The following is a 10,662-nucleotide window of genomic DNA, read 5'->3' as shown; positions in this document are numbered from 1 at the left end:
TACTGGTAAGAAAAGGAGCTTACTAAGCTTTTTATTGTTGTGAGAAAATGTTGGTGGCAAAGGTAGGTTAAGCTGATTATTTATACTTATGTAGTCTATTGTTGGGCATTTGCAATAGTTACCACCTTGCACTCTCAAGAAGTTTTCTGATACTGAATATGTGGGTCTGAAAGTACAGGAAGCAGGAATCAACACACACACACAAAAAACATTTTGGATGATCATACAGTTAATATGTTGTAGATCTAGAATATGAAACTAAAAAAAATACCCTTAATTATTCGGCTATTTGTCTATTTACAAATATCTGTAAAGCCCTAAATTTTTAGCAAAAGTTTGAGGATCTAATTTTCTGAATTGCCATTGACCATGAAAGTAGAGATTAGTTCTGGTAGACAAGTGTGTTACAACATGGTACAAAGCAGAGGAGGGGTAAAGGAAATCATAAAGATTAACATTCTTGCCATAAGCCCCAGCCATTTTAATTTTTTAAAATACAATATACTTACAAAAATTAATTTTGGTATGACTCTTGACCTTTTGTGATGCTGACTATGGGCGGATGACCCACAGCATATACGCTTTAACAGGAACCTGAAGGCTCTGCAAGCCGCACCCTGTCAACCCTGGCTGAGGCCAGAGGGAGAGTCTAGAGTCCCATCATTCAGGCCGTGCAGCCTGGACACGGTTGTCATCGGGGGGTCCTTCTGTGGCTCCTGTAGCATTGCTGGTTCTGCTGCAGCTGGGGGTGGTGGGGGAGCCATCAGGGTCACACTGGAAGGCTGGGCAGGGGGTGGCCATCCTGGACTGGGGACTGGGTAGGGTAGTGCTGGTCCTGGATGCCAGGCTGGCTTCCAGTGGGGGAACAGATGTCCTCAACCCTAGGCCACTTGAGGGAAGGGCAGGGTCTTTTGGACTCTCCCCGATGTTGGAGACAGGGAAGGGGCAGGGTCTTACCCGGATGGTGCATCCCTTCGTCTTTATTACTGTGGTTTTGAGGATCAGGTAAGTTCCCATGACCCTGTCATACTTCTTTTGTTTTAATGACTTCTGAATCTTGTTTTTTGTGAATCCCATGCCCTTCATTATGTTTGCCACCTGGGGGTCAAGGTTCACCCAGGGCAGCTCGTTGTATGGCCTCAGTTCCTCTGCTTGGCCCATGGTGACTCATGGGGCTTGCCATATGTGTTCCAGGGTTGGCCTATTCCTGGGGTTGAGAGTTAATAATTTTCTTAAAAGATTTTTACCTTCTACTGATAGGAAGTCTGGTACAGTGAACTTCCCTCTCTGGATCTTCTCTGTTTGCCCAACCACGCTCCCCACAAATGGCAAATGCCCCACCAGCATCCTATACAAAATTACCCCCAGGCTCCAGACATCGACCTTGGGACCATCATAGGTTTGAGTCCGGAAGATCTCTGGGGCCATATAATGTATGGTGCCACAAATGCTTGTCAGTTTATGGTAGGTATATTTTCTGCTAAAGCCAAAATCTGCTATTTTCAGATTCTTTTCATTATCTAACAATATGTTTTCTGACTTTAAGTCCCGGTGGGTGATCTTCTGGTGACAGTATTGAACTGCTGATAGTAGCTGTCGAAACATGGGTCTGGCTGTCTCCTCGGTTCTGGGGCCACAGTTTTCTAGATATTCATGTAAGCTGCCTCCAGTTACATGTTCCATGAAGAGGTAATACTTCTCAGTGGAAATGACCTCAAATAGCTGGGTGATATTCAGGTGGTGTAAATACTTATGGCAACAAACTTCTTAAAAAAATCTAGATGTCTCACGCTGGCTGATGGCTTTGACAGCCACCTCGGTCCCCATCGGCAAGTGGTGAGCCAACCACACCTTGGCAAAAGATCCACTGCTGATGATGCATGGGAGCATGTAGTCGCCAATTATGCACTCCTCACCACCAGCAGTGGCTGCAAGGTCATCAGCCATGGTGGAATTAAAATAAGAACAAAAACAAAAACAAAAAGAAAGCAAAAACCAAAAAAAGAAAAAAAAAAAAAGAAAAAAAAAAGAAAAATAAGTTAAAATAAAAAGGAAATTAATAAAGGAAAAGAAACAAAATGCAAAAAATGGCAAAACAAAACAAAACAAAAACAATAAGGAAAAGAACACCAAATGGTGTTCAATGGCAACAATGAAGCTCCTAAGTCCAAGTGCAACAGGTCACCTCAATCAGCTTCCTGGGCTCTAATGGACAAAATCTCAGCCCTGCCAGGGCTGTATATATAGGATAGGCTTGTAGTTGCATCACACTGGTGCCTATGAGGTTGGAGCAAGGCATGGTCCAGGTGTGGCTGGGGACAAACTATAGTGGTTTTCCTTTTGCCCTGGAATAAAAAAGAGGACCCTCTCCCACCAATGAGCCTTTTGTTTATGTGGGATATTAAAGATTGATATTAAATTTATTAGAAATAAAAATCTGTAAGTTGTGAAAATAAAATAAATAAGTAAAATAAAAGGTCTTACTTAGTTTCATACTCCAGGTCATAGTTCAAATATCACCTGCTTAGAGAAAAACTTTCCTGATCTACCCATTCCTACCTGCCTTGCCCAGCCCACCACGTTTGTCATCCTCACAGCCCTGACCACAGGAACCTGGTTCTTTTTCACTGTCTGACCTTCCCATGAAGGCAGGAGCATGACTGTAGTCTTCCCTGTGACTAGCACAGTGAGTGGCAATAAGTGTTCAATAAATAGAAGAGTTTGGGGTAACAAAGACTATATATGGCCAATTATTTACTCAAAGTGACTCATTAAAAAAATCTTTTAAAAATTTATGTTCTGTCTTCACTCAGCTTTTGGAACAGATAAGATAGAAAAGAGGAGAGCTGAAATCTGGGTTTTCAGGTATGTGGGTGCTTGGCGAGCCTGAGCAAAAGCCAACTGGAAGGAGCCTTGCTGTAAATTTCAAGATGATCCATTCTTCCCTCTTGTGGTACTTGCTAAGGATGCCATGAGTTTGGATCTGCAGTGAGGCTGCAATGTAACTCTACACTTTGAACATCCATTTCCAGATTACACAAAGGACGTTTTCGGTGACCCTGAGTAGGCCATTGAGGTAAATTTCTGCATTACTTAAATGAACTATCTCTCTGGAGAGACACGATGATGAGGCTGGTTAATTTACATTTGTAAAAACACTTGGAAGCCTCTGGCTAGAAGGACTTCTGCAGAGGTACAGAGGGTGAGGTGACATGTTGGGTCCAGTTCTACCCTTTTATGGCGGCACAGAGGGAGCAGGCAGGCTTGAGGACACTTAGGGGAGCCTCTGGCACATTATATTCAGACTGTTCCTCGAAGAAATCACCCCACTTTCAGTACATGGAGTGTTTTAATCACATGTATAAATTATTCTAGGAATTATTTTCCTTTAATACTTCTCTGCGAAAGTCTCAGCTTTGTGGTAAAGTGACTCTTATGAGGGATCTGCCTGTGATCTTCCCCTCCCCAGCACTTTAGTTTGTTATTTTGTACCTTATATCAGTGATACTTGGCTCCTAAACGTGATAATCTCTGTTGCTGAGCTGACTGGGACCCAAAGGATGGTCATTTCATCAATTATAGACAGATGTTTACGAGTGACAGTCAGAGATTAGAATAAGCTCAGAAAGGAGAAAAAAAAAAGTTCAAAGAGAGCTGCCAGTCTATGAGTTAATTATATCTATTTATAAAACTGGTATTAATAATTACTTAGGAAATAATACCAACAAAATAGAACAGTTTCCTTAAAAAAATGTTGGTTTATTTTTAGAGAGAGAGGAAGAGGAGAGAGGGAGAGAAACATCTATGTGGGAGAGATACATCGATACGTTGCCTCTTTGCATGTCCCCAAGTAGGAACCTGGCCTGCAACCCAGGAATGTGCCCTGACTAGGAACCAAACCAGTGATTCTTTGGTTTGCAGGCCAGTGCTAAATCCACTGAGCCACACCAGCCAGGGCAAAATAGAACATTTTCTGATCTCTTTCAGCAAGGTCAATACAGGCTCGGAGATAAGACATTTAATGTAAAACTGTCAAGGCAAAGGCCAAACCCTGGCATCTCCTGTAGGGTGGGGTGTTCAATTAGGTGAATGAGGTACAAGTTAGGGGCTTTTTAAAATAAAAAAAACATTCATGGATTGATACCATTTAACCTTGCAACTAGGGATTAGTTAACAATATGCAGTATAGTCTATTTCAGCGAGGCTGGAGGGAGTCCTTGTGGACATGTTTTACTGATGGACCATGTGCCCAGGTTGTGTGAGCCGTGATGCTCGGTGCCATCTCACAGAAGTGCACTGTGGAAAGATTGCCCTATGAACTTGCACTAATTTCAAGAGCCTTGGTGAGTTCTTAGCAGGAAGTTAGAAGGTCTCCTTATTAATGCAAGTTCCCACATTCCCTGATCTAACCTCACAGGATAGGACTTCCGGTCACAATTTTAGAAGAGGACAATTGATATACACCAAAAAGAATTGGCCTTAAATTAAGCAATACCAAGGGAAAGACTTTAGGCAAAGGTAGATTAAAAGTCAACAGATTTTACCCATTGAATTTTACCTATCTGGTCAGTTTGTTCTATAAAACGGGTGGACTCGGGGTGATGAGTACAATGAAAATGCTGCAGTATCAGCCATGTCTGCAGCCTGGGGTAGAATTTGTCTAGTAAAATGGGTACCCCAATCCCTATGGGACTCTGTGGGCATTTTCCAAGTACAAAAAATTGACTCTCTAGAAGTATTTTAGTAACTGCTATGGCTGTAGCCCTACTCAGTGAAAATACATATGGATCATCATTAACACATTTTTATCCTTTAGGGGCAATTGGATTGAAAGTCACTTTCCCAACATCAGATGGGCCTAATTAGGTTTAGTTCCCCCTTTTCTAAAGACAGATTCCCTCATTTTAGTTATGCATTTAATCATTGACAGGAGGCTATTGGCGTCAATTAAACACCAAAAAACTCTCCAATTTGGGGTGCAGTAAAGCAGGATACTTTTTCTGTGGAAGTAGTTTAATTATGACAGAGCACAACTCTGACACCTCAACTGTGACAGCAGGTTGTTAATTCAGGCAGCACTGCTGTTAGGCAGCCCTAGGGCCAGACCACTTCTGCAGTTGGACAGCAATCCCTAACTGCCTGGCCTGCTCTGCCTTGCACTGCAGTGGGGTTCCCCACTCTGTTCCAGTGAGACATGTTCAGTGTTTTAGCTCCTGCTGGGGAAATCAATCTCCAGCCTTTGGTGGGAAGGGAAAGTGTGCTCTCAGAGCAAGAAGGGAATTGACTTACATAGACAGAAGTCCCCATCCCTGGTCCCCAACTGGTCCATCCTCATGGAAATGAGGACTCCAATTCCTTGCAGTTTGATCAGTCCAAAAGGCACTGTCTTGGTTGATCATAATGGAGCCACTCTGATTGATCAATAAAGAAGCTGGTGGGGAAATAGCTGGGTAGGTCTTAATAGATGGGAAAAACCTCAGTCCTGCTGGTTGAAATAGTACTCCGGGCACTCCTTTATAAAGGCCAGCTTGGATGGAAGAAACACATGGATGCAGACAGTTCAGGTTTAGCTTTTTCCAGAAGTGCATGAAAGGGCCCTGCGTAGAATGGCTGCTGGGTTCGTGTATTTGTTTGTTTGTTTGTTTTTGTTGTAGTTTTTTTTAACTTGAGCTCAGTTAAGACACCAGGAGCCCTTCTCTAGGCATCTTCTTTCTCAGGCTCCACAAAGGTCAGGTCAGACTGTCACTTAAAAGCACAGCAAGCACAAGGAAGTTATCTGTTCCCTATGAGCCTCGTTTTCATATGTAAAATGGGAATGGTCTGATCTGTTGATTTTGTACTGTTAATACAAAATCCCACATGAAAGACTTTGAAATCTGTAAGGTCTACAACATGAAATGCATTCATCAACAGAGGCAAAATTTAGCCCACATAACGACCTATTTGATGATAAGAGAATAGGCTTTTCTCTCTCCACCTAATCTTTTTCTTCCTACCTCTACCCAATTATTTAACAGATATTCATGAAGTGCCTGATATGTGCTAGACACTGTATTATGTGCTAAGAATACAGTGGAAACTAGTCAGATGAGATACCTTGTGGGGCAGGGAGTGGGGAGACACTCAATGAACGTGTAAATAAATAAACGAGCAATTTCAAGGGTAAGAAGAACTGAGACCATAATGGTGATTACAGAAGAACTTTCTGAGGAGAGAGCACGAGGGCTGCAATCTGAATGATCATACACAGTCTCTGGTGCAGAAGAAAAACTGGCAAGAGTACTCCCGGAAGAGACAACAGAGACAACAGCAAGTTCCTAATACCAGAATGATCTTGGCATGATCAAGACACAGAATAAGGCCCCTGCAGAAGTGGTATATTGACTGAAAAGGGGGGTTTTACAAGGCAAGGTGGGCAGGCAGAATGTATAGGAAGGGTCGTGGAGACTATGGTGAGGAACTTAGATTTTATTCTGAATTCAGTGGAAAGCCACTGGATAGTTCTAAGTAGGAAAGTGGCTTAATCTGAACTCCATGATCAGAATCTTTGATAAGATCAAGTAAAGAGGAAGAGTCTTTATTAACATTATAATACTATTTTTTTAAAAAGAGAGACAGGTGATATTTAGCTTTAGGAAGGTTTTCCACAGTGAAGACTCATAGACATCTCAAACTCAACATGTGTAAAATTGAGATTTCTCTCCAGCAGTCTTCCTTCAGAAATGGCCACTATATGCTTCCAGTTTTCAGAACAAATCTCATGAAGCCATGCTTGACTCATCCCATTTGTCAGCAAAGCCTGAGCCCATTTATCACCTTCTTCATGGTACCACCATGGCCCAAGTCCCACTCAGCCCCTGCCTCAACCATTGCTCTGGTGTCCTAACCTTCTCCCTGCTTCCCACCCTGTCTCTCTTAGGTCTGCTTTCAACACAGCTGCCAGAGGGAGCCTGTTGAAATAAGTCATGTGATATTATTTCTCTGTCCAAACCCTCCATTGTTCTCTTACTTCAGAGTCAAGGTCAAGGGCCTCACAATACCCTAGGAGGCTTGGAAACATCTTTCACACTTTCCTCTCTTCCCAATCTTCTTGCCAGTTTGCTGTTCACCTACTCTGCTCCTTGACCACTCATGCCTGCTCCCACCTGAAGTCTTTGCTCTTCCTGGCCCTAATGCACACAATATATTCTTTAGATACACATAAGCCTTTCCTTTTCGCCTCTTTTAGGATTTTACTGAAATTCATATTCTTGATTGAGGTAGGAATTTAATTGTTTGTATAGAACAATATTTTGTTTTTTTTTAAATGAATACTTCATAGATGTAGCTTGAAGCCAAATTTGGCTTATTTGTATCCTAGTGACTTCTGCAAAATAGCCACTATTTATTTATTGAGTAAATGGACGCAGTCTGATGATTTCTTAATGCTATCTGGAATTATATTCAGTGTCTTTTCGATAATGCACTCCTAGGTATAAACTTACAAATCCCTCTTTGTAGTGAAGAATTCACATTAAATGACTCTTCTATAAACACAATGATAGGAACTAGAGGGTTCGACTAGCTTGTATGAAGCCTGATTAAGACCAGCTCTGCCCAAATGAGCCCTGGGATACACTATCCTCATTATTACATCATCCCTTCAACTCCTTCCCCATTGCCCTTGTGATGGAGGCCAGAATCTTTCCCATGGCCCCACAGATCTGGACCCGGCACGTCTCTCACCCCCATCTGATGCCCCACTTCTTTTTTGTTCCCTGCCTTCCAGACATTCTAGACTTCCTTAATGAACATGCCTTTCTTCCTTTTGTCTTATGACCTGTGCTCATGGTGCTCTTACTTTCTCCTCCATGAATTGTGATAACTCTTACATTTTTAAGTCCCACAGCAACGATCACTTTCAAGGACATTTTCCCTGACTTCATTCAGCAGGTAAAATACTTCAACCTTTCCTTATATACTCTTATAATAACATAGTCCTTTCCTTAAAAGTATCCATCATATTGTGACTTCATGGATTATTTTGGTTCTTCATTTTTTTATCTCACTTATGAAACTGGAAAAGGACAAAAACTCTGTGCACATTTGCTCTCCAAACCCCAGTATCCCACACGGTGCCACATCCATTTAAGACACTCAGTAATTGCTTGTTAAATAAGTAAATGGAGGAATAAGTGTTAAAATAAATAAATAAGCAGAAATCACAGTTTAGGTTTCTAAGGGTCTCAGTCACCTTTTAACAGAATATCATCATCATCCCATATCCAGAGCTTTTTAATTTTATTATTTCCATGCTCCCAATATGATGACATGCCCCCCCAATACTAATAATGTATAATTCACATGTGATTTTTCAACTTTCAATAAGCTTTCACTTTCATTTCTACGTTTCACTCAATTTACTTATAAAGAATCTGGAGCTCAAAATGCCATATAGTTGAGAGATCCAAGATGGCGGAGGAGTAAGTGGAAGCTACGCTAACCTCCTCCCAGGACCAATCTGGAGTTACAACTTAATTGTGGAGAAATCATCTGGAATAACCAACTGAACACTAGCTGGAGAGAAGTCTTATAACCACAGAGAGACAGACAGAGGCTGCTTCATCACAATGTGACCGGTAGGAAGTGTGGAGATGTGAAAGGGCTGGCTGGGCTCCCAGGGGGGCAGCTGAAGGGACTGAGAAACAGCTCAGCAGCCGGGGGTTCCCCCTGAGAAGGGCAGGGTCTAAACACTCTGCTAGGCTTCTCAGCCTAGAGCAGCAGAGCAGAAAGTAAAATAGTATCCATCTGTGAAAAGCAAAAAGCCATAGGGTTTTTTGCTTGCGTGAAAGAAACAACTAGAGACAAAGAGCTCTTAAAGGGATCACATACAAAAATATTTTGGCCCCCATTTACCCTGGGCTCAAGCAGAGGGAGAGCAGAGGAGACTAGAGATGCTTGGGGAGAATTTGGGGCAGTGGTTTTGAGGAGAGAACTGAGGGAGCAGCCAACTGAATCCCAGAGCTGACTCATTCCCTAAACTGCAGGCAGACCATTTTCCTCCAAGTGACATCGGCCTAAGCCCCAGCCATTTTTATAGCATGTTGCACAAAGCAGCTTGACAAATAATTCTTGTTGGTTATTAGGCCTGTAGAAATTCTTTCTGGTTCATAAAGTTTTGACTCTTACTCTGCTCTGTTTTTCTCTCCTCTTTCTACAACTTTTAGCCACAACAACCTTCCAGATGACTTCATTCTATCATACTCCTCTTCCCTAGTGTAAGAGAATGCAAGTACATGGTGACATTTGAAGTGAGAATGGTGAACAATCACTGCCTGAATTCGAACCGAGGCTTAGATTAGTACAGTCTTTTTGGCTTTTCAGTGTGAAGTTCAGGGATCACAAAGGTTGTTTCAATCATGGGGCTTTTGCAACTTGTTATTTTCATGCCTGACATCTGGGGGAAAGATGGATCTAAGTGGTTTTTAAAAATAGCCATTAGCTCAGGGTATATTCAGGGGAATGTATAAATAATCCCTAGGCTTCAGCACAGATGATGCACATGCTGGCACAGAAAATTAAAGTAACAAAAGAGATTTCCTTTGTGGATACTTTTCTAGCCTTGAGCTCTATGTTTTTGGATTTGACTCAGTGAAAACGTTTATTGAGCACCTAATGCATGTCAAATACTTTGCTACAGTAGAAGAGGTTGGGGGTCTATACTACAGTCCAACTGGGACACATGAAGGATGAAGAGTGAATACCTATAATTATAGCACAAGGCAGAATAAAATATGGTATACAATGGGCTATAGGCTATTATGGAGGAAGAGAGCATATTTTATTAGTGGAGTGAGGAAATACATTACTAAGGTGACAGCATTCTTGTGGGGTCATGAAGGATAGATAGGATTTTGGCAGGTGAGGAGGAGTTGCAGTGCAAGTGAATAACAAGAGCAAAAGTGCAGTGATCCACATAGGGTAGAGGAAGGGAAACAAAGGATGACTGAGTTTATATTGTGAATACTGAGCTGTATCTACATGGTTGACCATGTCCTCTTCCTTGAACTGGTGTTTACTCCAAAGTCACCATGCCCTCCTGGCTCTTTGCCAATCTTACTGGTCACTGCTTCTCAGTCACTTTTTTGGGCTACTCTTCTTCAGCCTGAGATCTACATGTTGAAGGGCTTCAGCTTCAGTTTTTTAGCTCACTTCTCCTAAGTTTCTCTCATTTAAATATAAAATATTTAATGTTTACTTGCCAGTGACCTCCAAATGAGTGACTTTCCCCATGACTCGTGCCCTAACCTCTAGGCTTTATATCAAATTGTCTACCCAACATCTTTACATTTGCTGTCTAAAGTTCTTCATATCAGTTAATGGGCCTGCCATCCACCTAGTTGCTTAACCCCTCACCTGCAAACTGGGAATTATTCTAGATGTACCCTCTTCTCTCACCCTTACCATATAACAACAAATATTTTGAGTTCACCTCTATACCACCCCTAAACAGGAGACTATTGTTTTTTTTATTAATTAATTTTTTAACAAGGTTACTTTATTTTAATTTTATTTTACTTATCTGTTTTTAGAGAGAGGGGAAAGTAGAAAGAGAGGGAGAGAAACATCAATGTGCAGTTGCCTCTCACACCCCCCCAGCTGGGGATCTGGCATGCAACCTAG

At 41.8% G+C, this 10,662-nt stretch overlaps 1 pseudogene; it reads right to left on the bottom strand.

Annotated features, from left to right (window-relative positions):
- Positions 1-1,167: 1,167 nt before the first annotated feature.
- LOC150012885 (serine/threonine-protein kinase MARK2 pseudogene) lies at positions 1,168-1,683 on the bottom strand (annotated as a pseudogene).
- Positions 1,684-10,662: the final 8,979 nt, after the last annotated feature.

Source organism: Furipterus horrens, unplaced genomic scaffold, assembly GCF_987537825.1.
Source record: "Furipterus horrens unplaced genomic scaffold, mFurHor1.1.pri manual_scaffold_4, whole genome shotgun sequence".
Lineage (NCBI taxonomy): Eukaryota > Metazoa > Chordata > Mammalia > Chiroptera > Furipteridae > Furipterus > Furipterus horrens.
This window is presented reverse-complemented; position numbering and strand designations above follow the sequence as displayed.